This window comes from Pogoniulus pusillus, chromosome 34 (assembly GCF_015220805.1).
Source record: "Pogoniulus pusillus isolate bPogPus1 chromosome 34, bPogPus1.pri, whole genome shotgun sequence".
Lineage (NCBI taxonomy): Eukaryota > Metazoa > Chordata > Aves > Piciformes > Lybiidae > Pogoniulus > Pogoniulus pusillus.
In genome coordinates, this window is record NC_087297.1 from 3,357,211 (window position 1) to 3,381,686 (window position 24,476).

General features: G+C 49.1%; 1 long non-coding RNA gene across 2 annotated transcripts; it reads left to right on the forward strand.

Moving 5' to 3' along the window:
- The first annotated feature begins 216 nt into the window (after window positions 1–216).
- On the forward strand, window positions 217–24,067 carry LOC135189919 (uncharacterized). Of its 2 annotated transcripts, XR_010308371.1 has the most exons (3): window positions 217–289; window positions 5,110–5,274; window positions 23,690–24,067. It is a non-coding gene; the product is annotated as an uncharacterized LOC135189919 (long non-coding RNA). The 2 variants fall into 2 exon arrangements; XR_010308370.1 differs by lacking the exon at window positions 217–289 and having other exon boundaries at window positions 5,072–5,274.
- Window positions 24,068–24,476: the final 409 nt, after the last annotated feature.

The following is a 24,476-nucleotide window of genomic DNA, read 5'->3' on the forward strand; positions in this document are numbered from 1 at the left end:
GTGACCCTACTCTGGCAGGAGGGCTGGACCAGATGATTTCCCAAGGTCTCTTCCACCCCTGACATTCTATGATTCTATGATCTTCTTTTCCTCTCCATCTCTCTCCTTTCCACACTACCTCCCCTTTCCCCCCAAACCCAGAGCACCTGGGTTCTGTTGAGGTCTCCTCCCACCCCAGGTGTGATCACTTTGCCCTCCCTGCCCACTCCCCTTTATAATCGGCCCCAGGAAAGGCAGAAGCTCTAAGCTTGCCCAACTGGGCAGAGGGATCCTCCTCTTGTCACCACAGGTGAGTCCCCATGGAGCACACTGGGTGCATGGGAGTGGGATCTAAAGGCCGGGGGGGCCTGGTGGTCCCCCCGGTTTAGGTACACATAGGCTTAATTGTCACTGTAACGTTACCCACGGGTGCTGGCTGGGGCCCCTCACTCAGGTCGAGCTCCTCTTTGTTCAGCTGCTGCTTTCTGCTCACTTGTGATGAGCTTAAGTACTTGGCTGAACTGGAAGCTCCTGGGGGAGTAATATTGATTTGTCATCAAATTGTTTGAGTTGGAAAAGCTCTCTGAGGTCATCCAGCCCAACCACCAACCCAACACCACTGTGACCATTAAACCATGTCCCAAAGTGCCATGGCCACCTGGTACTTGAACACCATCAGTCATTGAATCACTTCAGTTGACAAGATTACCAAGGCTGGGGCCAACCTGTGGCCCCCAGTGTCACAGCTCTGCCTCCCCAAAACATCTCCAGAGATGGGGATCCAACCACCTCCCTGAGCAGCCTGTGCCAGGGAAACTCAAGGCCATGTCCTCTCTTATCACTCAATTCTGAGGAGAAGAGGCCAACCTCCTTTCAGGGAGCTGTAGAGAGCAATGAGGTCTCCCCTCAACCTTCTCTTCTTCTGCATGAACCTCCCCAGGTCCCTCTGCTGCTCCTCCCCAGCCCTGTTCTCCAGACAATTTCCCAGCTTTGTTGTCCTTCTCTGGACCTGCTCCAGCCCCTCAATGGCTTACAGGACTAACATGCTCCCTTCCAGTCCTTTGCCCAAAAGCTTACAACACTTTTGTGTGCTATGTATGATCAAAGAATATATTGCTAGCTTCAAGTAACCAAGTGAATTTAAGGAGCCACTTTTTCATTGTCAAAATATCCTCTTCCAATCAAAGTAAACTCAAGATTCTTGCTTCACTGCTGAGAGAGTACAAACAGCAAAGAAACCAGCAAAACACCATGAAAAAGGGCAGTAGGAAATCAGGCTGTAGAGGAGCCACAATGCATAGAATCATAGAATCAACCAGGTTGGAAGAGACCTCCAAGATCATCCAGTCCAACCTAGCACCCAGCCTTAGCCAATCAACCAGACCATGGCACTAAGTGCCTCATCCAGTCCCTTCTTGAAGACCCCCAGGGACGGTGCCTCCACCACCTCCCTGGGCAGCCCATTCCAATGCCAATCACTCTCTCTGTGAAGAACTTCTTCCTAACATCCAGCCTAGACCTCACCCGGCACAACTTGAGACTGTGTCCCCTTGTTCTGTTGCTGGTTGCCTGGGAGAAGAGACCAACCCCACCTGGCTACAATGCCCCTTCAGGTAATTGTAGACAGCAATGAGTACAAGAAAAGACTGGATGAGGCACTTGGTGCTATGGTCTAGATGACTGGATAGGGCTGGGTGCTAGGTTGGACTGGATGATCTTGGAGATCTCTTCCAACCTGGTTGATTCTATGATTCTAACTACCATTAGCACTAATTGAATTCATACTTACAAGCCATCCCCTGGTTCTGGAAGGCAAATAGAATCTATGAAGTGGAGAGCAGAACTAAAACTTGAGGCAGAGACAACAGTGAAAAAACTCTGAGACCAACACTCCAGAAGGCTCCAATCTCCTTTCTTCTGATAGGTGAAACCCAAATCCACTCCAATCTCAGTGGCTTTCTCCCTGTTTTTTGGCACTTAGAGTTTGGTTGGCATTTTTGATCCAAATTTGGAGGCTGAACACAAGTAGCCAGCAGAATGGGAGCTCATTCTGTATTCTTTATGGCAAAAGCAATGCTACACCTTTAGACAAGCAGCTAATTAAGTCACATATGGTTGATCAGTTCTGGTGAGGACAACAAGTGTGCCAATGGAACAGAGATAATTTGCTGTAATAGGCTGCCTAATCCACTTGCTGCCTTGTGTTATTAATATAGACATTCACAGGCCTGCAACTGTCTAGAACATACAGCCCAGGAATCTACAAATGTATCCATAACATAGCAGAAATGTGCTTGCTTTTTTCTGGCTCTGCCTGCAACTGGAATTATTTCCTTGCAGAGTTTGTTGGGACTCTGAGCTCTTCAAAAATGGTTGTACATGTAGCCCTGTAATCACTGCTTTATGGCACAGAGAGGTGGTGTGGAGGGACAGGGTTTAGCAGCAGACTTAGTAAAGCTGGAGAAGGGTTGGACTCGATGTTTAAGGTCATTTCCAACCAAAAGGGTTCTGTGGTTCTACAAATATATTTAATGTGTGATTCTATGGTTCTATAAATCTATTAATGTGTGATTCTATGATCCTGCAATTCAGTGGCTCTGTGGTTCTGTGACCCTGCAATTCAGTGACTCTGTGGTTCTATGGTTCTATGATCCTGCAATTCAGTGGCTCTGTGGTTCTATGGTTCTATGATCCTGCAATTCAGTGGCTCTGTGGTTCTATGGTTCTATGATCCTGCAATTCAGAGACTCTGTGGTTCTATGACCCTGCAATTCAGTGACTCTGTGGTTCTATGACCCTGCAATTCAGTGACTCTGTGGTTCTATGGTTCTATGATCCTGCAATTCAGTGACTCTGTGGTTCTATGGTTCTATGATCCTGCAATTCAGTGGCTCTGTGGTTCTATGGTTCTATGATCCTGCAATTCAGTGACTCTGTGGTTCTATGGTTCTATGATCCTGCAATTCAGTGACTCTGTGGTTCTATGGTTCTATGATCCTGCAATTCAGTGGCTCTGTGGTTCTATGGTTCTATGATCCTGCAATTCAGTGGCTCTGTGGTTCTATGGTTCTATGATCCTGCAATTCAGAGACTCTGTGGTTCTATGGTTCTGTGATCCTGCAATTCTGTGACTCTGTGGTTCTATGGTTCTGTGATCCTGCAATTCTGTGACTCTGTGGTTCTATGGTTCTGTGATCCTGCAATTCTGTGGCTCTGTGGTTCTATGGTTCTATGATCCTGCAATTCTGTGACTCTGTGATTCTATGGTTCTATGACCCTGCAATTCAGTGGCTCTGTGGTTTTATGGTTCTATGACCCTGCAATTCAGTGACTCTGTGGTTCTATGGTTCTATGACCCTGCAATTCAGTGGCTCTGTGATTCTATGGTTCTATGACCCTGCAATTCTGTGACTCTGTGGTTCTATGGTTCTATGATCCTGCAATTCAGTGGCTCTGTGGTTCTATGGTTCTATGATCCTGCAATTCAGTGGCTCTGTGGTTCTATGGTTCTATGATCCTGCAATTCAGTGGCTCTGTGGTTCTATGGTTCTGTGATCCTGCAATTCTGTGACTCTGTGGTTCTATGGTTCTGTGATCCTGCAATTCTGTGACTCTGTGGTTCTATGGTTCTGTGATCCTGCAATTCAGTGGCTCTGTGGTTCTATGGTTCTATGATCCTGCAATTCAGTGGCTCTGTGGTTCTATGGTTCTGTGATCCTGCAATTCTGTGACTCTGTGGTTCTATGGTTCTGTGATCCTGCAATTCTGTGACTCTGTGGTTCTATGGTTCTGTGATCCTGCAATTCTGTGGCTCTGTGGTTCTATGGTTCTATGATCCTGCAATTCTGTGACTCTGTGATTCTATGGTTCTATGACCCTGCAATTCAGTGGCTCTGTGGTTTTATGGTTCTATGACCCTGCAATTCAGTGACTCTGTGGTTCTATGGTTCTATGACCCTGCAATTCAGTGGCTCTGTGATTCTATGGTTCTATGACCCTGCAATTCTGTGACTCTGTGGTTCTATGGTTCTATGATCCTGCAGTTCAGTGATTCTGTGACTCTGTGGGTCTATGGTTCTATGATCCTGCAATTCAGTGATTCTGTGATTCTATGGTTCTATGATTCTATGATCCTACAATTCAGTGATTCTGTGACTCTCTGATTCTATGCTTCTATCATGTTATTCTGTGATTCTGAGTCAGTGATTCTGTAATTCTATTATTATGTGATTCTATAACTCTATTCATCTGTGGATATGTGGGTCTCTGATTCCACAAGTCTCTCATTCTACAATTCCATTAATCTGTGACTCTCTGGTTCTGTGACTCTCTGGTTCTGTGACTCTCTGGTTCTGTGATGTTTCTGTGATTGTTGTTCCACCATGGTAAGATTTCTGAAGCTAAGTTCTGGACTAAATTCCCTGCACTCATCACAGACTGTATTAAGTCAGGCAAATATTAAAAAATGAAAAGCTATTATAAAAGAGAATAATCATCTTTAAATATGCTTGCAATTCCAGGCCCCTCAATTCAAGAGAGATGCTGAGGTGCTGGAACATGTCCAGAGAAGGGCAGCAAGGCTGGGGAGGGGCCTGGAGCACAGCCCTGTGAGGAGAGGCTGAGGGAGCTGGGGGGGTGCAGCCTGCAGCAGAGGAGGCTCAGGGCAGAGCTCATTGCTGCCTGCAGGGAGGCTGTAGCCAGGTGGGGTTGGGCTCTTCTCCCAGACAACCAGCAACAGAACAAGGGGACACAGCCTCAAGCTGTGCCAGGGGAGGTCTAGACTGGATGCTAGGAGGAAGTTGTTGTCAGAGAGAGTGATTGGCATTGGAATGGGCTGCCTGGGGACATGGTGGAGTCACCATCCTTGGAGATGTTTAAAAAGAGGCTGGACGAGGAACTTAGTACCATAGGTTAGTCAATTAGAAGGTGTTGGGTGATAGATTGGACTCAATGATCTCAAAGGTCTTTTCCAACCTGGTTAATTCTGTGATTCTAAAGGTCTGCAGGCTGGGGAAGCTCCATTACATAGAATATGATTCCATTCAGGCTTATTCATAGTTCCTCTGTCTGCAGTAGGTGTTTGCCTAGCACTGTCACTGCAATTTTGACTGTGCTGCATGATGTGTGCAGATGTGCTCCATCAGCATCCCAGGAGGAAAGGATTCTCTGCTCAGCATCATTGCTCCCAGATGATGTCTACCTTACAGAACAACTTTCTGGGCTACCTCCTCTGGGAGCAGGTAACCACTCCAATTCTCTGGATTTTGGTGTTTTAACAAGGATTTAATTACAAAGGTAAGTGTGTGCACCTGCAAAGGCAGGCCTAATTGTTGGGTAATGGGGCAATCTTTCTCAATGCAACCAGCTTTTGTGGTGGTAAGCTACACTAATGAAGCACACTGAGAGAACAAATCCTCTCTATGTTCAAAGGCTTATTTAAATTAAAGAAATCTGTGAAGAGTGAGAGGCTTTTTTTCATCACAGATATTGACAACTCTGGAGCTGGCATTCACAGAGCACATCCATTACTGCTGGAGGTATTACTTGGTATTATTTTTAGAGTCACAGAATTGTTTGGGTTGGGAAAGACCTCTAAGGTCATCCAGTCCAACCATGGCCATTAAACCATGTCCCAAAGTGCCATGCCCACAGGTTTCTTGAGCACCTCCTGGCATGGGGACTCCACCACCTCCCTGGGCAGCCTCTGCCAATCCTTGACCACTCTTGCAGAAAAGACATTGTTCCTCTTCTCCAACCTAACCCTCCCCTGGCACAATTGCAGGACATTTCCTCTCCTTCTATCACCTGATACTAGGGAGCAGAGCTCAACCTCAGCCTCACTGCAGCCTCCTGTAAGGGGGAAATGTGGAGAGCAATGAGCTCTGCCCTCAGCCTCCTCTTCTCCACACTAAATCCCTCCAGCTCCCTCAGCTGCTCCTCCCCAACCCTGTTCCCCAGACCCTTCCCCAGCTTTGTTGCCTTTCTCTGGACACACTCCAGCAACTCAATGCTTATTGGCTTCCAGCAGTCACCCACTGAATAGCTGCTTCCATGTCTGGTGTAGCCAGACACAAAGTCTTGTGTCAGCCAGGAGAGTTTGAAAGGTGAGTCCTGAAGAATTGGTGGTATGTAGAGAGAGGAAGAAGTAGAGGGAGGTGTAGCCCTGGTAGGTGCTGCCTTGACATGCAACCCTGCATTTGATACTGCTCTGTAACTTCTTTCATTTCAGTTTGTATCCTCACTGACCGCTATGGAGATGTACCTGCTCCATCACTTCAATGACCTTCTTGGAGTGACTAATACCAAACTGAACCCAGCACTCAGGGCATGTCCTCAGCAGTGCTGAGTGCTGGGGCACAATCACTTCCCTGGTCCTGCTGCCCACACCATTGCTGATGAGGCTGAGGGAATTGGAGGTGTGCAGCCTGCAGCAGAGGAGGCTCAGGGCAGAGCTCATTGCTGTCTGCAGCTCCCTGCAGGGAGGCTGTAGCCAGGTGGGGTTGGGCTCTGCTGCCAGGCAAGAAGCAACAGAAGAATGGGACACAGCTTCAAGTTGTGCCAGGGCAGGTTGAGGCTGGATGTGAGGAGGAAGTTGTTGTCAGAGAGAGTGATTTGCATTGGAATGGGCTGCCCAGGGAGGTGGTAGAGTCTCTGTGCCTGGAGGTGTTGAAGCCAAGCCTGGCTGGGGCACTTAGTGCCATGGTCAGGTTGATTGGCCAGGGCTGGGTGCTAGGTTGGACTGGCTGAGCTTGGAGCTCTCTTCCAACCTGCTTGATTCTATGATATGTTTTTTGCCTTGAAGGAGTGCTGTGTGGCATCATCCCTTAACAACAGTTTCTGCCATTTTCATCTCATCTATTGCTTATGATGGGGGTTGGCCTCTTCTCCCAGGCACCCAGCAACAGTACAAGGGGACACAGTCTCAAGCTGTGCCAGGGCAGGTCTAGGCTGAATGTTAGGAGGAAGTTGTTGGCAGAGAGAGTGATTGGCATTGGAATGGGCTGCCCAGGGAGGTGGTGGAGTCACCATCCCTGGGGGTGTTCAAGAAAAGCCTGTCTGAGGCACTTAGTGCCATGGTCTGGTTGGTTGTCCAGGGCTGGGTGCTAGGGTGGACTGGATGATCTTGGAGGTCTCTTCCAACCTGCTTGATTCTATGATCTGCTCAGCTGGAAGTGAGCAGTTCCATTCCCGTGGCACTCCCGCGTTGCCTTCACCCCCTGCATCTGCTGCAAGCCTGCACAGCACGCACAGGGTCAGCAGCCCAGTTTAGTTTTCAGCAACTCACACCTTCCACTCAGCCCTCTGCCAACTTCCAATTGCAGAAGCCAGAAGCTAAACTACAGTGTTACAACTTTATAATCTCAAGCTAATAAAAAAACCCCAGAAGCGAGGGCTCCATAAGCCAGATGGGTTCCAATGCCCCTGTCAGAAGCTCTGTTGATCATATACCACTTGGTTTTGTGTTCCTTAATAACCAAAAAACATGTTAGCATTAAAAAAGCAAATGCACTTGACAGCATCAATTCCATTATGGTTTCCAGTCATCTGCTTTATTGGGTTTGAAGGAATTTAGCCAGAGAGCTCTGTTTTCACTACAGCATCATTAAAAACTTTGCAGCTTAGGCACATGGTGAACGATTTTGAGGGGAAATGTTTCAATTCCTCTTTTTCTTTTTTCCTCTTTTATAATTTTTCCCTTTCATTTTTAATATTTCCTCCCCCTTTTGTTCTCCTTTTGCACCAAAGAAGCATCCCTCTTAACAAAAAAATACTCCAGTGCTTTTGGGGTTGTAGTTTTTTTTCCCTAGCAGCCAGATGAAAAATATTGACAAATTACAGAGGATGAAACATGGCCAAAGTTTTGTTCCATTTGCTGCTGAATGGTTGCTGTGCCTGTGCAATGGAGGAAAAAACAACTCCACTTTCTAACCCTCAGGCAGGCCCTGGATTATTGGTGCCTGAGCAGAAATGTTCAGTATTTGGCCCATAAATATCAGAACCTGTAAAGATAAAAAAAAGAAATTAAAAATCAATTAATGTCACTGCTTAAAGGGCTGTGCTCAAAACCCACAGGACAGACCTTGGATTTCTGCTCTGTCAGTTCAGAGGCCAATGGGATGGGACTGAACAAGGCCAAGTGCAGTACACTTTGGCCACAACAACCCCAAGCAGCACTACAGGCTGGGGACAGAGTGGCTGAGAGCAGCCAGGCAGAGAGGGAGCTGGGGGTGCTGGGAGAGAGGAGCTGAAGATGAGGCAGCAGTGCCCAGGTGGTCAGCAGAGCCAATGGCATCCTGGGCTGGCTCAGGAGCAGTGTGGGCAGCAGGACAAGGGAGGTTCTTCTGCCCGTGTGCTCAGCACTGCTCAGGACACACCCTGAGTGCTGTGTCCAGTTCTGGGCTCCTCCATTGCAGAGAGATGTTGAGGTGATGGAAGGTGTTGCGAGAAGGGCAGCAAGGCTGGGGAGGGGCCTGGAGCACAGCCCTGTGAGGAGAGGCTGAGGGAGCTGGGGGGGTGCAGCCTGCAGCAGAGGAGGCTCAGGACAGAGCTCATTGCTGCCTGCAGCTGCCTGCAGGGAGGCTGTAGCTAGGTGGAGTTGGGCTCTGCTGCCAGGCAGCCAGCAACAGAAGAAGGGGACACAGCCTCAAGTTGTGTCAGGAGAGGTCTAGGCTGGATGTTAGGATGAAGTTGTTGTCAGAGAGTGATTGGCATTGGAATGGGCTGCCCAGGGAGGTGGTGGAGTCACCTTGAACACCTGGAGGTGTTGAAGCCAAGCCTGGCTGGGGCACTTAGTGCCATGGTCTGGTTGGTTGTGCAGGGCTGGGTGCTAGGCTGGACTGGCTGAGCTTGGAGCTCTCTTCCAACCTGGTTGATTCTATGATCCTAAGGGACTGGATGAGACATTTGGTGCCAGAGTCTGGTTGATTGGCTAAGGCTGGGTGCTAGGTTGGGATGGATGATCTTGGAGGTCTCTTCCAACCTGGTTGATGCTATTATTCTGTGGTTCTATGGTCTTTCCTTGGATTTCTGTTCTTTGAGTCATTTTAGGCCACTCCTGTACAGTAAGCTTTCACTTCATCTGCCCTTTTTTTTTTTTGTCCATCTTAAAAGAGGAAAGTGGAAAGAATCATACCTCCATAAAACCAGGCATCCAGGGAAGAAAAGGGATTTTTCTTCCTATGCAACCCAAGCAGCAAAATGAGTCTTTCCTTGGTTTTCTCTTCTTTGAGACTTTTTAGGCAATTCTAGTACAGTATATTCTCATTTCTTCTTCTGACCATTTTTGCCTGTCCTAAAAGAAGAAATTGGCAAGAATCACCCCCCCATAAAACCAGACATGCAAAGAAGAAAAGGAATTATTCTTCCTGTGCAACCCAAGCAGCAAAGTGAATGTCTCCTTGGATTTCTGTTCTTTGAGTCTTTCTAGGCAATGCCTGTGCAGTAAGGCCTCACCTCTTCATCTTCCTCCTTTCTGCCCATCTTAAAGAACTCCCTTCAAAATAGAGAACCAGGGGAGAAAAGGAATTTGTCTTCCTAACCCAAGCAGCAAAATGAATCTTTCGTTGGATTTCTTTTCTTGAGTTTCTTTAGGCAATTCCTCTACAGTAAATTCTCACTTCCTCTTCTGACCCTATTTTGCCCATCTTAAAAGAAGAAATTGGCAGGACTCACACTCCCATAAAACCAGAGATGAAGGGAAGAAAAGGAATTAGTCTTCCTATGCAACCCAAGCACCAAAGTGAATCTTTCCTTGGATTCTTTGCATCAAGAAAAGCCTGGATGAGACACTTAGTGCCATGGTCTAGTTGACTGAATAGGGCTGGATGATAGGTTGGACTGGATGAGCTTGGAGGTCTGTTCCAACCTGGTTGATTCTATGATTCTATGATCTAGGCAATGCCTGTGCAGTAAGTCCTCACCTCTTCATCTGCCCTATTACTCCTATCTTAAAAGAAGTTGTGGCAAGTATCCCTCTCAAAATAGAGACCCAGGGAAGAAAAGGAATTTGTCTTCCTATGCAACCCAAGCAGCAAAGTGAATTTCTTTGGATTTCTGTTCTTTGAGTCTTTTTAGGCAATTCCCATACAGTAAATTCTCACTTCTTCATCTGCCCTTTTTTTTGTCCATCTTAAAGGAAGAGAGTGGCAAGAACCATCCTCCCTGTAAAACCAGACATGCAGAGAAGAAAAATCATTTGTCTTCCTATGCAACTGAGGCAGCAAAGTGAACCTTTCTTTGGGTTTCTGTTCTCTGAGTCTTTCTAGTCCTTCCTTACCTCTTCATCTTCCCCCTTTCTGCCCATCCTTAAGCAAGAAAGTGGCAAGAACTCCCCTCAAAATAGAGACTCAGGGAAGAAAAGGAATTTGTCTTCCAATGAAACTCAAGCAGCAAAGTGAATCTTCCCTTGGATTTCTGTTCTTTGAGTCTTTCTAGTCTTTCCTCACCTCTTCATCTTCCCCCTTTCTGCCCATCCTTAAGCAAGAAAGTGGCAAGAACTCCCTTCAAAATAGAGACTGAGGGAAGAAAAGGAATCTGTCTTCTTATGCAACCCAAGCAGCAAAGTGAATCTTCCCTTGGATTTCTCTCCTTACCTCTTCATCTTCCCCCTTTCTGCCCATCCTTAAACAAGAAAGTGGCAAGAACTCCCTTCAAAATAGAGACTGAGGGAAGAAAAGGAATCTGTCTTCTTTTGCAACCCAAGCAGCAAAATTAATCTTCCCTTGGATTTCTCCCCTTACCTCTTCATCTTCCCCCTTTCTGCCCATCCTTAAGCAAGAAAGTGGCAAGAACTCCCCTCAAAATAGAGACTCAGGGAAGAAAAGGAATCTCTCTTCTTATGCAACCCAAGCAGCAAAATTAATCTTCCCTTGGATTTCTGTTCTTTGAGTCTTTGCAGGCAGTGCTGATAAAGGCCTCACTTCTTCATCTGCCCCTTTTTAGCCCATCTTAAAGGAAGAGAGTGGCAAGACCCTCTCCCCCTCCCCCCCAATAAAACCAGACATGCAGGGAAGAAAAGGAATTTGTCTTCCTATGCAACCCAAGCAGCAAAGTGAATCTTTTCAGCCAATTCCTCAGTGTCCTAGAGATCGCTGTTATTAATGTGGCTGGGGGTGCATGCTGCTGATAATTACTGTTAGCTGGAATAATTAATAAGAGTAATTGCTTGGTATGGTAAGAGAAAGGGGAAGCTCTGGGAAGGGGAAGGAATAGGCTGGAAGAGTGATAGACTCCCTGAGCGCATCTTTATAGACAGGAAGTTCAGCAGAAAGCATCCTGAGAATAGAGGAATTGTCTGGATGCCAAGGACAAAAGTTAAGACATATAAAGCTTAAGTGAGATAGGAGTAGCCTGGAAGGCTGCAGGAAGATCCTATCAGGGGTGTGTGAGACAAATGAAGGGCTATGGGTTTTAAAGAGGTGCAATATATTAAGGAGTGTGAGGTTGTCTAGAATGAGTGGTGCAGGCTTTATTTCTGGTGCAGCACCACTGGAGACAGCCAGAAGTCAGGCAGAAGAGAGAGAAGTGGTGCCTGTGAGAGAGCTTTTGTGTAGTTTAGCCCAGCTAGAGAGAGGACAAACTAGTCATTAGAAACAAAATACAGGTGCCAAGGGTGTGGAGAATGACCACAATTTTGGTGTAATAGGATAAATTTCCTGCACATTTTGCACTTAGGGAATGCAGGAAGAGCTCTCAGTGCTGTTCACAGGAGCAGCGCCTGAAGCAGGGCTGGAAGCAGCCCCCAGAGATGGGGGAGGCTGCTCCATGGTGTGGCTTTTCTGCACCATGCCCCTCACAGTACCAGTTGCTCCAGGCAGTGCCAGTGCTGGACCACCATCTCCTCTGGGAGCATATCCAGACAGCCCCCCCAAGCAAAAAGCCATGCTGACTGCAGTGCTTGCTGCCCCCAGCCCATCCTCAGCTGCCTGCTGACTCCCAGCCCAGCCAGCTGAGCTCCTCATGCAGCTGCTCTCTATCCAGTCTTGGAGCACTTGAGCTTCAATAGCAGCTTCTCACTGGTTCTGATGGCTACAGGAAGATGAGCTGGCAAAGGACCATGTCGAGCCAGAAGCTGTCCCCAGAGAGACAGTTCTGGATGATATGTGTCTAGTTCTGGGCCCCTCAATTCAAGAGAGATGTTGAGCTGCTGGAAGGTGTTGAGAGAAGGGCAATGAAGATGGTAAGGGGCCTGGAGCACAGCCCTGTGAGGAGAGGCTGAGGGAGCTGGGGGTGTGCAGCCTGCAGCAGAGGAGGCTCAGGGCAGAGCTCATTGCTGTCTGCAGCTGCCTGCAGGGAGGCTGCAGCCAGGTGGGGTTGGGCTCTGCTGCCAGGCAAACAGCAACAGAAGGGGACACAGCCTGAAGTTGTGGCAGGGGAGGTTTAAGCTGGATGTTGTTAGGAAGTTGTTGTCAGAGAGAGTGATTGGCATTGGAATGGGCTGCCCAGGGAGGTGGTGGAGTGGCCATGGCTGGAGGTGTTGAAGCCAAGCCTGGCTGGGGCACTTAGTGCCATGGTCTGGTTGGTTGGGCAGGGCTGGGTGCTAGGTTGGGCTGGCTGAGCTTGGAGGTCTCTTCCAACCTGCTTGATTCTACATTCTATATCCGCTTTGGCCAGCACAGGTGAGACCAGGACAGAAGTAACAAAGTGCCCCTGAGTTCTCTCCTGACACCACCAGCCACAGTCCAGAATCTTCCAGGGACAGAGGAATTCTGTTTCCTTAAGGGATGGGAGCTAAAAATCTGATTGTTTGTATTTATTTGGGTTTTAATCATAGACAGGTTTAGGTTGGAAGGGACCTTTGAAGATCATTTAGCCCAACACCCCCTGCAGTGTGCAGGGACATCTTCAGCTAGAGCAGGTTGCTCAGAGCCCCATCCAACCTGGCCTTGAATATTTCCAGGAATGGGATTTCCACCACCTCTCTGGGAAACCTGGGCCAGTGTCTCCCCACCCTCAGTGCAGATCTTTGTAGACCTTTAACAGCAAGGATTATTCAGAGCTCTGCTGTGGTTTGTGTGAAGATGTGTTCTGCTTTCATTAGTCTTTGCTCTCCCTCAACTCCCCTGCTCTTTTCTCATGAGCTTGGTGCTGTCTGTACACTGCCATGCACAAACACCTTCCCTACCCACCCTACACTGAGCAGGACATACCTGCAGAAGTCAAAGTGAAGGTGAAAGGAGGAAACACAGGCAAATATAGGAGGGCAGAGGCTATCCAGAAATCAGAGCACTGCTAATGTCAGGAAGAACAGATGGGCTCAGAGTGACTTTTGGTTTGATGTTAGTCACAGGGATATTACTGCCTGCTAGAGACAAAGCAGAGATAAGAAAAGCTGGTATGGACAAGGTGTGACTGTCTATGATTTCACCTTCCTAATATAAATCTTGTAGGGAAGAGCAACTGAAGCCCCCCCCCCCAAAAAAAAAGATAGATGGAGTTAATTGTTTCTGTCTGGCACAGGATAAAATCCCATTACAAAGGCTTCAGTCTGGATCTTGTCTTCCCCCATGACACATACTATAGAAATTAATTAGGGCCATACCACAGGAAGAGATGGCAGCCTACCAGTGCAAGGAGTCACACATTAGCTTCCCCAAAATAATGCTGAAATAGCTGCTGCCACCACTGATCCCATCCTGTCCCCATCCCTGCTTTAGGGGCTGCTCAAATCTGAGCTCAGCAGTCATTACTCGTGTCCAGAGAAGGGCCACAAGGATGAGCAGAGGGCTGGAGCTGATCTGCTGTGAGGAGAGATGGAGAGAGTTGGGGATGTGCAATCGAGGGAGGAGAAAGCTTCCAGGTGACCTTCTTGTGGCCTTCCAGTACCTGAAAGAGGCTACAAGAAAGCTGGGGAGGGACATTTTAGGCTGTCAGGTAGTGATAGGACTGGGGAGAATGGAGCAAAGCTGGAAATGGGGAGATTCAGACTGGATGTTAGGAAGAAGTTCTTCATCATGAGGGTGGTGAGAGGCTGGCACAGGTTGCCCAGGGAGGTGGTGGAAGCCTCATGCCTGGAGGTGTTTAGGGCCAGACTGGATGAGGCCGTGGGTAGCCTGCTCTAGTGTGAGGTGTCCCTGCCTATGGCAGGGAGCTTGGAACTGAATGATCCTTGTGGTCACTTCTCACCCTGCCTGATTCTATGATTCTGTTTTGAAGGATGTTCCCCAGGCCTTTCCCCATTTCTAGAAGAGGACAGAAGCTGCCACCAGCTTTTCTTTTGATGTTTGAAGGGAAGAGTTGGTACAGCACCATTACAGCTGGGTCTTGCTCTCTGGTGGAGCTTCCTGCCTGCTACCCCAGCATAAATCAAGGATCTTATGACTGCTGCCAGTTTAAGGAGCTGCTCCCTTAACTTCAAAGCATGCATTTTCTGTGTGCAATCTCTGACAAATAGAGAAGCCTCTAGAGGTGCAGGAACGAGACAGAGAGGTTGGGACTGCCCTGTTGGAAAGCAGTTACATGGAGAAAGACTTTGGAGCCCTGGTGGACAGCAAGCTCTGCATAGGCCAGCAATGTGCCCTTGTGGCCAAGAGAGCCAATGGCATCCTGGGGGGCATCAAGAAAAGTGTGGCCAGCAGGGCTAGGGAGGTTCTTTCCCCCCTCTACTCTGCCCTAAGTGAGAACACACCTGGAATACTGTGTCCATTTTTGGGGTCCCCAGTTCAGGAGAGATAGAGATCTGCTGGGAAATGTACAGCAGAGAGCCACAAGGATGACTGGGGGACTTGAGCATCTCCTTATGGAGAGAGACTGAGAGCCCTGGGGCTGGTTAGTCTGGAGAGGAGGAGGAGGAGAGGAGAAGAGAGGAGGAGGAGAAGAGAGGAGATCTGATCAATGTGTACAAATATCTGAGGGGTGGGGGTCAAGTGGCTGAGGCCAAGCTCCTTTCAGTGGTCAGCAGCAATAAGACAAGGACCAACAACTCCTGGAACAGAAGAGGTTCTGCCTCAGCATGAGGAGAAACTTCGTTACAGTGAGGGTGACAGAGCCCTGGAGCAGGCTATCCAGAGAAGTTGTGGTCTCCTTCTCTGGACACTTTCCAAACCCACCTGGATGCATTCCTGTGCAAACTACCCTGGGTGATACTGCTTGGCAGGAGGTTGGACTGGATGATCTCTGTAGGTCCCTTCCAACCTCTACAGTTCTGTGATTCTGAGATAAACCACCCTTTGGTAAAGAACTTTCAAGCTTGTATCAGTGAAGAGCACCAAAATACCTTGTCCAGGAGAACAACAGCCAGCTTGTTTGAAGCCTATCTCATGTGTAATCAATGCAGGAGTATACCACACAGAGTTATGCAGAGCATCATTTTAGGAGGTTCATATCCATCCAGAGAAGCTTTCCCCAGGCACTCCAATGCAGTCCTTTGTTCAGGTTAATGTCTGAACACCCAAACCTCTACTGGTGACAGAACTTCCCTGGTGAATGCTGCTTTGGTGCCACAAAGCTGCCCCAGCAACAGCTTGGTTCTCAGGTGGGTGGAAACAACCAGGAGACATCTATGGCAGAGCAAAGCTACCACATCAAGAATCCTTCCTTTGCCTTGGGCAAAAGGGACTTGGTTCTTTTTTTTTTTTTTCCCCTTTGGTTCTAAGCAGTTGGAAAAATGTCTGTGGATGTGCTCAGCACTGCTCAGGCCACACCTTGAGTGCTGTGTCCAGTTCAGGGCACCTCAATTCAAGAGAGATGTTGAGGTGCTGGAAGGTGTTGAGAGAAGGGCAGCAAGGCTGGGGAGGGGCCTGGAGCACAGCCCTGTGAGGAGAGGCTGAGGGAGCTGGGGGTGTGCAGCCTGCAGCAGAGGAGGCTCAGGGCAGAGCTCATTGCTGCCTGCAGCTGCCTGCAGGGAGGCTGTAGCCAGGTGGGGTTGGGCTCTGCTGCCAGGCAGCCAGCAACAGAACAAGGGGACACAGCCTCAAGCTGTGCCAGGGGAGGTCTAGGCTGGATGTTAGGAGGAAGTTGTTGTCAGAGAGAGTGATTGGCATTGGAATGGGCTGCCCAGGAGGTGGTGGAGTCTCTGTGCCTGGAGGTGTTGAAGCCAAGCCTGGCTGGGGCACTTAGTGCCATGGTCTGGTGGATTGGCCAGGGCTGGGTGCTAGGTTGGGCTGGATGAGCTTGGAGCTCTCTTCCAACCTGCTTGGTTCTATGATTCTACAATGTGGGGCAGAAAATGCTGCACCAAGCACTGGGTGAGGGTGGGTCAGGGCTAGGCTGGATGAGGCCTTGAGCAACCCAATCTAGTGAAATCTCTCCCTGCCCATGGCACAGGGCACTGATGATCTTTAAGGTCCCTTCCAACCCCCACACAAACACTAGAGATTGGACTCTATGATCTTGGTCTTTTCCAACCTGGTTGTGCTAGTTTGAGGCTAGTTGGAATAGTTTAATGAGAAAAATCAGGTGATAGGCTGTGAAAAGGAAAGAGAGGAGATTGTACTCATAGGCTTGCTGAGATGTATACAACCAAGGACACAAAGACAGATAGGAGAGTCTCTACCTGTCAGAGTTGGGGGTCTCTGTTTTCTCCCTGGCTTCTGCTGCTCTGCTTGGATCTGTGTAAGCCAACTAACCATTCTGCTTCTAACCCCCCTTGCCAACCCTCCCAGCTCATCTTGCACATAAGGCAGACCCTGAGATAAGAGTGGGGGGTGGAAAGAGGGTGGAAGGGTGGTTGGGAGCCCCTCCTGGGGACTCTGGTTTCTGGGAGGGCTGCTGTGTCTCTGTAGTACCTTTAACTTGTCTATTTCTGTCTCTAGCTGTAAATATTGTAACTCTCTGCTTGTCTGTTGTGCTAAGCTGTGGATATAAAGCTTCATTCCTTAACGTCCAGCCAACTGAGTCTAGTCTGGGTGATTTCATGGGGTGTGGGTAACTCCCAAACCATTGCAGCAGTGAATTCTGTGGTCCTATGGATCTGTGACTCTTCCCACCTCAAAGCAGTGACACAAAGACTGTGGGTGGAGGCTAAATTGATGATTAGATAAGCAAGACCAGGTTCAGCTCCTGCAGGATGCTGGCTGCTCCCGGGTGAGGTCTGAGCACACAAGGCTCTCTCTGAAGTCAGCAGGGGAGGACAGTGCAGGAAGCTGCATGGCCTTGTGAAATCAAACCCCTGTGGCTTTGCCTTGCTTGTGTCATCTGCTTTGGGTCCTCTCCTCTGTAGCCTGCATCTCTACCTCTTAAAGCACAGGCACCTCGAGGTCAGAAGGTGCCACAGGCAAAAGCAGGCCTGGTATTCTAGTCAGTAACTGGGAATCAAGACCCTGTCCTGAAGCCTTGGGGAAGGCTGTGTGCTGCAGGAGCCTCCCTTCTCCGCTGCCTCCTGGCACAGCTCACTGGTGGCTCCTCAAAGGGGCTCCTGGGGACGGTGCTGGTTGAGGCCAGCCAAACAAAGCACTTAATCATCTGCTTAACTTTAAGCACCTGACTAGCTCCACTGAGTTGAGTACAATGGCTCACGTGTCTGAAGTTAAGCACATGCTTAAAAGATTTGTTGGATTAGGGCCCAAAAGATTAGAGCTCTCTGAAAGTAGGCTGGGATCTTTAAAATGACAAAATAGCTTTCTCCACGGTGAGGAGGAGAATGTGAACCACTCTGGAGAAGCCTGATGGTAAAATACATATATATATATATATATATATATATATATGTATTTGTATCTCTGCCCACCGCCTGGACAGATGGGCAGAGTCCAAGGGGATGGCTTCAATAGCTCCAAGTGCAGGGTGCTGCACTTTGGCCACAGCAACCCCATGCAGAGATACAGGCTGGGGTCGGAGTGGCTGAGAGCAGCCAAACAGAGAGGGATCTGGGGGTGCTGATTGATACCCACCTGAACATGAGCCAGCAGTGTGCCCAGGTGGCCAAGAGAGCCAGTGGCACCCTGGCCTGCATCAGGAATGGTGTGGTCAGCAGGAGCAGGGAGGTCATTCTGCCCCTGTACTCTGCACTGGTTAGACCACACCTTGAGTGCTGTGTTCAGTTCTGGGCCCCCCAGTTTAGGAGGGACATTGAGATGCTTGAGCGTGTCCAGAGAAGGGCAACGAGGCTGGGGAGAGGCCTTGAGCACAGCCCTACGAGGAGAGGCTGAGGGAGCTGGGATTGGTTAGCCTGGAGAAGAGGAGGCTCAGGGCAGACCTTATTGCTGTCTGCAACTACCTGAGGGGAGGTTGTGGCCAGGAGGAGGTTGCTCTCTTCTCTCAGGTGGCCAGCACCAGAACAAGAGGACACAGCCTCAGGCTGTGCCAGGGGAGATTTAGGCTGGAGGTGAGGAGAAAGTTCTTCCCTGAGAGAGTCATTGGACACTGGAATGGGCTGCCCGGGGAGGTGGTGGAGTCGCCGTCCCTGGAGCTGTTCAAGGCAGGACTGGACGTGGCACTTGGTGCCATGGTCTGGCCTTGAGCTCTGTGCTAAAGGGTTGGACTTGGTGATCTGTGAGGTCTCTTCCAACCCTGATGATACTGTGATGCTGTGATATGTAAAAATCCCTTTAAATCTTTCACACTTAGGTTGTGTATCAAGAAGTAAGGAAAAGCTAATAGCAATTTTTTTTTAAGAGCTGCAGAAAAGAAACTAAGAAAGAAAACAAACACAGAAGAGATTTTTTTCTTGCCAACTTCAAGAGGGTGGAAATCAGTCAGGGAGAAAGCTAAAGCACAATGGCACAGGAAATGAAAAGGAAGAAGCTGGTGGAGGCTCTCCTCTGCTCCCACCTCCCCCCCACCCTCTTTCAATGAGGTATTGACTGACTTCTTCAAACCCAATCTTAAAAAGAGAGACAAAGTTAACTACAGGTCAGCCTGTGTCAGGGTCACTGGGGCCAGTGGAGGAAATTACCTAAGGAAACTAAAATCTAGGACATACCCAGGACCTGGAGGAAATGATGGTAGATGTTAAAAGACATCTGGAAGGAAATCTTTGATTTATTGTCATAATTTAAGGGAGTTCTTCGAAAACAAACAGCCCCACCATAAAATAAGGGCAGGAGAAACTAAGCCCTTCACAGGCTCACAGGATGACAGGAAGTCAGGGGTTGGAAGGGACCCAAGAGATCATCCAGTCCAACCCCCCCTGCCAGAGCAGGACCATACAGTCTGGCTCAGGTCACACAGGAACACATCCAGACAGGCCTTGAAAGGCTCCAGAGAAGGAGACTCCACAACCTCTCTGGGCAGCCTGGGCCAGGGCTCTGGGACCCTTAGAGGAAAGAAGTTCCCCCTTGTGTTGAGCTGGAACCTCCTGTGCTGCAGCTTCCATCCATTGCTCGCCCCAGGGAGCAGTGAGCAGAGCCTGTCCCCCCCTCCTGACCCCCAACCCTCAGATATTTGTAAACATTGATCAAATCCCCTCTCAGTCTTCTCTTCTCCAGACTAAGCAGCCCCAGGGCCCTCAGGCTCTCCTCACCAGGCAGTGCTCCAGTGCCCTCATCATCCTCGTAGCCCTCCCTTGGACCCTCTCCAGCGGATCCCTGTCCCTCTTAAACTGGGGAGCTCAACACTGAATGCATCACCCTGCAACCTTGGGGAAGACACATCACCAGGCACACTCAGAGGGTTTTCCCATCTGCCATCAAGCCAGGCCAGCAGGAGCAGGAGAGGCTTCATCCCTGAGCTCCTCAACTTTCAAGCAGGTTGGGGTGTGTGAGGAAGGGGCATGGCCACCGCGGTGCTGCGGGCAGCCCCTTATGAAGTGCCAGGTGACAGCCTGCTGCTGAAGCTGAAAGCAGCAGGAGCTCAGAACAGAAGAGGTGAGCAGATAAAAACCCAGCTGAAAGGCAATGTCACTCTGCAGAGGAGTGCTGAGTGGGGCCCCCGCAGGGACCACTGTGTGGACTTTAAGGAGTTCATGTTCGTGTGATTAACTAAGATGAAGAGGCCAGCTGCAAACTTTAATTTCCTGGTGACACAAAGGGACATGAACTACATGTACACATACACACACTGCTCCTTCAAATCCTGCTGTACATGGGTCGAGGCAATGCCAAGCACAAATGCAGGCTGGGCAGGGAGTGGCTGGAGAGCAACCCTGAGGAGAGAGACTTGGGGGTGCTGCTGGAGGAGAAGCTCAACAGGAGCCAGCAGTGTGCACTTGCAGCCCAGAAAGCCAAGCAGAGCCTGGGCTGCAGCAGCAGAAGTGTGGCCAGCAGGGCCAGGGAAGGGATTCTCCCCCTCTGCTCTGCTCTGCTGAGACCCCACCTGGAGTACTGCATCCAGCTCTGGAGCCCCTGGGACAAGAGGGCTGTGGAGATGCTGGAGTGTGTCCAGAGCAGGGCCAGGAGGATGCTCAGAGGCTGCAGCAGCTCTGCTGTGAGCACAGACTGAAAGAGTTGGGGCTGTGCAGGCTGGAGCAGAGGATGCTCCCAGGTGACCTTCTTGTGGCCTTCCAGGAGCTGAAGGGGGCTACAAAAAAGCTGGGGAGGGACTTTTGAGGGTGTCAGGGAGTGACAGGACTGGGGGAAATGGGGCAAAGCTGGAGGTGGGGAGAGTGAGGCTGGAGGTGAGGAGGAAGTTGTTGAGCAGGAGAGTGGTGAGAGGCTGGAATGGGTTGCCCAGGGAGGTGGTTGAGGCCCCATGGCTGGAGGTGTTTGAGGCCAGGCTGGCTGAGGCTGTGGGCAGCCTGCTCTAGGGTAGGGTGTTCCTGCCCATGGCAGGGAAGTTAGAACTAGATGATCCTAGATAAACCATCAGATGACTGATGCTATGATTCTATGACATATGTATATATATATACACACACAGGATACGAACTTGTAAGGTCACTAATACACAGCTAAGGCAATTCAGTGCAGACAAAAAATTGCTGCTCAGGTTTATTGGTGCTTCATGACCACAGGACAAGGTTGTTTGCCTGGGAATTTTGCCCATGGACAATCCCAGGGAGGCACAAACACCAAGAAAAAGAGAAAGAGAAAGAAAAAACAGCACTAAACCCAAAGAGCAGGATGGAATTGGCAATGAATCTTCTGTTATTAGCAGTCTTAGGTAATGATTAAAAATTGCAAGTGCTTCTCAAAAGTGATCAGGAGCAGATGCTTCTAATTTAACTCAAGTAAATGCTGCTACAGGACTGCTTCTGTGTGTTGGACCGTGGAAAGAAGAAGTTGAATGAGTGATTATATCCAGCAGCTGTACCTAAAGCTCATGGCTAAACATGCTACTAGCTGAGACACTTAGTGCCATGGTCTGGTTGCTTGGCCAGGGCTGGGTGCTAGGTTGGGCTGGATGAGCTTGGAGGTCTCCTCCAACCTGTTTGATTCTATGACTCTACAATGTGGGGCAGAAAATGCTGCACCAAGCACTGGGTGAGGATGGGTCAGGGCTAGGCTGGATGAGGCCTTGAGCAACCCAATCTAGTGAAACCTCTCCCTGCCCATGGCACAGGGCACTGATGATCTTTAAGGTCCCTTCCAACCCCCACACAAACACTAGAGATTGGACTCTATGATCTTGGTCTTTTCCAACCTGGTTGTGCTAGTTTGAGGCTAGTTGGAATATTTAAATGAGAAAAATCAGGTGATAGGCTGTGAAAAGGAAAGAGAGGAGATTGCACTCATAGGCTTGCTGAGATGTATAAAAGCAAGGACACAAAGACAGATAGGAGAGTCTCTACCTGTCAGAGTTGGGTGTCTCTGTTTTCTCCCTGGCTTCTGCTGCTCTGCTTGGATCTGTGTAAGCCAACTAACCATTCTGCTTCTAACTCCCCTTGCCAACCCTCCCAGCTCATCTTGCACATAAGGCAGACTCTGGGATAAGAGTGGGGGGTGGAAAGAGGGTGGAAGGGTGGTTGGGAGCCCCTCCTGGGGACTCTGGTTTCTGGGAGGGCTGCTGTGTCTCTGTATTACCTTTCACTTGTCTATTTCTGTCTCTAGCTGTAAATATTGTAACTCTCTGCTTGTCTGTTGTGCTAAGCTGTGGATATAAAGCTTCATTCCTTAATGTCCAGCCAACTGAGCCTAGTCTGGGTGATTTCATGGGGTGTGGGTAACTCCCAAACCATTGCAGCAGTGAATTCTGTGGTCCTATGGATCTGTGACTCTTCCCACCTCAAAGCAGTGGCACAAAGATTGTGGGTGGAGGCTAAATTGATGATTAGCTAAGCAAGACCAGGTTCAGCTCCTGCAGGATGCTGGCTGCTCCCGGGTGAGGTCTGAGCACACAAGGCTCTCTCTGAAGTTGTAACCATCTGCTTGTCTGTTTTGATTCTATGACTCTATAAAAAGATGCTCACCCTGCTCTGGCAGTTCAAGGGTGCTATAATGGTGGGTGAGACACAACTTGGGATTTCCAATCTTGAAAGAGTAGGTTCCAACCAGTTAATGAAGCCACTAAATTGCAAGTGGCATACAGAAACAGAAAGCATTCTTTGATTTTATGAAAAAGCAGGTCTCAGAGTAAAACATCATCACTGTCAGGCACCGTTTGCTTCCTGGAGTCTCTCTCCACATTCCATTAAAATTCAGATTGCACATGCAGACATGAGAGAAAACTTCACTGTGAAGGTGCTGGAGCCCTGCAGCAGGCTGCACAGAGAGGTTGTGGAATCTCCTTCTCTGCAGACTTTCCAGACAGGCTCTTTTCACTTGCTCCATGGGACAGGACAGGGAGCAGTGGGTGTAAGCTGCAGCAAAAGAGGTTCTGCCTCAACACAAGGGGGAACTTCTTGACTGTAAGGGTCCCAGAGCCCTGGCACAGGCTGCCCAGAGAGGCTGTGGAGTCTCCTTCTCTGCAGCCTTTCCAGGCCTGTCTGGATGTGCTCCTCTGTGATCTGTGTTAGACAGGATTGTCCTGCTCTGGCAGGGGGGTTGGACTGGATGATCTCTTTGGGTCCCTTCCAACCCCTGACATCCTGTGAGCCTGGGATCGTATGAGACCCACCTGGATGAGGTTCCTGTGTGACCTGAGCTAGACTGTATGGCCCTGCTCTGGCAGGGAGCTTGGACTAGAAATCTCTGGAGGTCCCTTACAGCCTCTAACATTCTGTGATTCCATGAGCAAAATAGGTGGTGAAGGGCCTGGAGGGCAGGTCTTATGAAGAACAGCTGAGGGAGCTGGGGTGGTTTAGTCTGGAGGAGGCTGAGGGTAGACCTCATTGCTCTCCACAACTCCCTGAAAGGAGGCTGCAGTGAGGTGAGGGTTGGGCTCTGCTCCCTAGAATCAGGCAGCAGAAGGAGAGGTAATGTCCTGTAATTGTGGCAGGGGAGAGTTAGGTTGGAGAGGAGGAAAAATGTCTTTGGTGCAAGAGTGGTCAGGGATTGGCAGAGGCTGCCCAGGGAGGTGGTGGAGTGCCCATGCCTGGAGGTGCTGTAGAAATGAGCATCCATGGCATTTTGGGACGTAATTTAGTGGCCATGCTGGTGTAGGGGAGATGATTGGATGTGATGATCCTAGAGGTCTCTTCCAACCAAAGCATTTCTGTGATTCCATAACATTCAGAGTTAGATTTCAGAGTTAAGAGAGTTTGCTGAGAGAACTGACTGGTAAAGGGCCAAATCTCTTCTGTTTTTACACTGCCTTGATACAAACTCCTTCAAACTCCCAAGGGGAAAGCAAACCCCACACTTTCCCATGCATAACAAGCTTTACATAACTGACTATTATGTGGGAGGTGACAAGAAACAATTAACCTGTTTGGAGACAATAGAGGAATTTATAGGAGCAACCTAACTCACGAAGCAATCATTTCAAAGTCTCCTTCTAATGCATTTCACCAACCCAGAGATAAACACCGTGGAATGGTTCAAATTATCCAGCAGCCTGCCTCCATCTAAGTGGGCTGAAGAGTCAGACTAAAAGCATCTCGTATCAATTCCAACCACAGCTACAAACATCCCTGCTGCAACACTGATACGTGAGGAGAAAAACTTTCAGCAGGGAGAGGGAAAGGAAAATGTCACTTGATGAAAAGCAAACAGTTTTGCTGCACTGTGGTGATGCCAGACAGTGTTGTTTGGAAAGAAGAACTGAAATGGGCTATTAAAGTTTGGGTTTGGGCTTTTCTTTTTTTGAGTGGTGTGTTTCTTCCTTTGTTTTTATCCTCCCTCCCCCCAACCCTGTTTGAACAGTCTTCTCTAATGAAATAAAAGGCAAGATCAGAGCTCTGCATCTCGGTTGAGTTGATCTGTGGGACTGTCTTTGCTAAGAAACCTTGGGGTCTTTTCATTTTCCCTGTGCACCAGGGCAGAAGCTGCCAATTTCACAGAATCACAGTGCTGCCTAGATTGGAAAAGACCCTTTAAAATCATCCAGTCCAACTGTTCTCTAACTCTACCAAAGCTGAGGCTAAACCATGGCCCTCAGTGCCACATCTCTGCCACACTGAAACACCCCCAGGGATGGGGATTCAGCCACCTCCTGTGGAGCCTCTTCTTGTCATTAGTAACTGGATCGATGAGGAACTTGCTCCTAATGTCCAACCTAAACCTCCCCGGTGTAACAAAGCCCTTTCCTCTCATCCTATTAACCAGCCCCACCTGGCTACAGCCTCCCTGCAGGCAGCTGCAGAC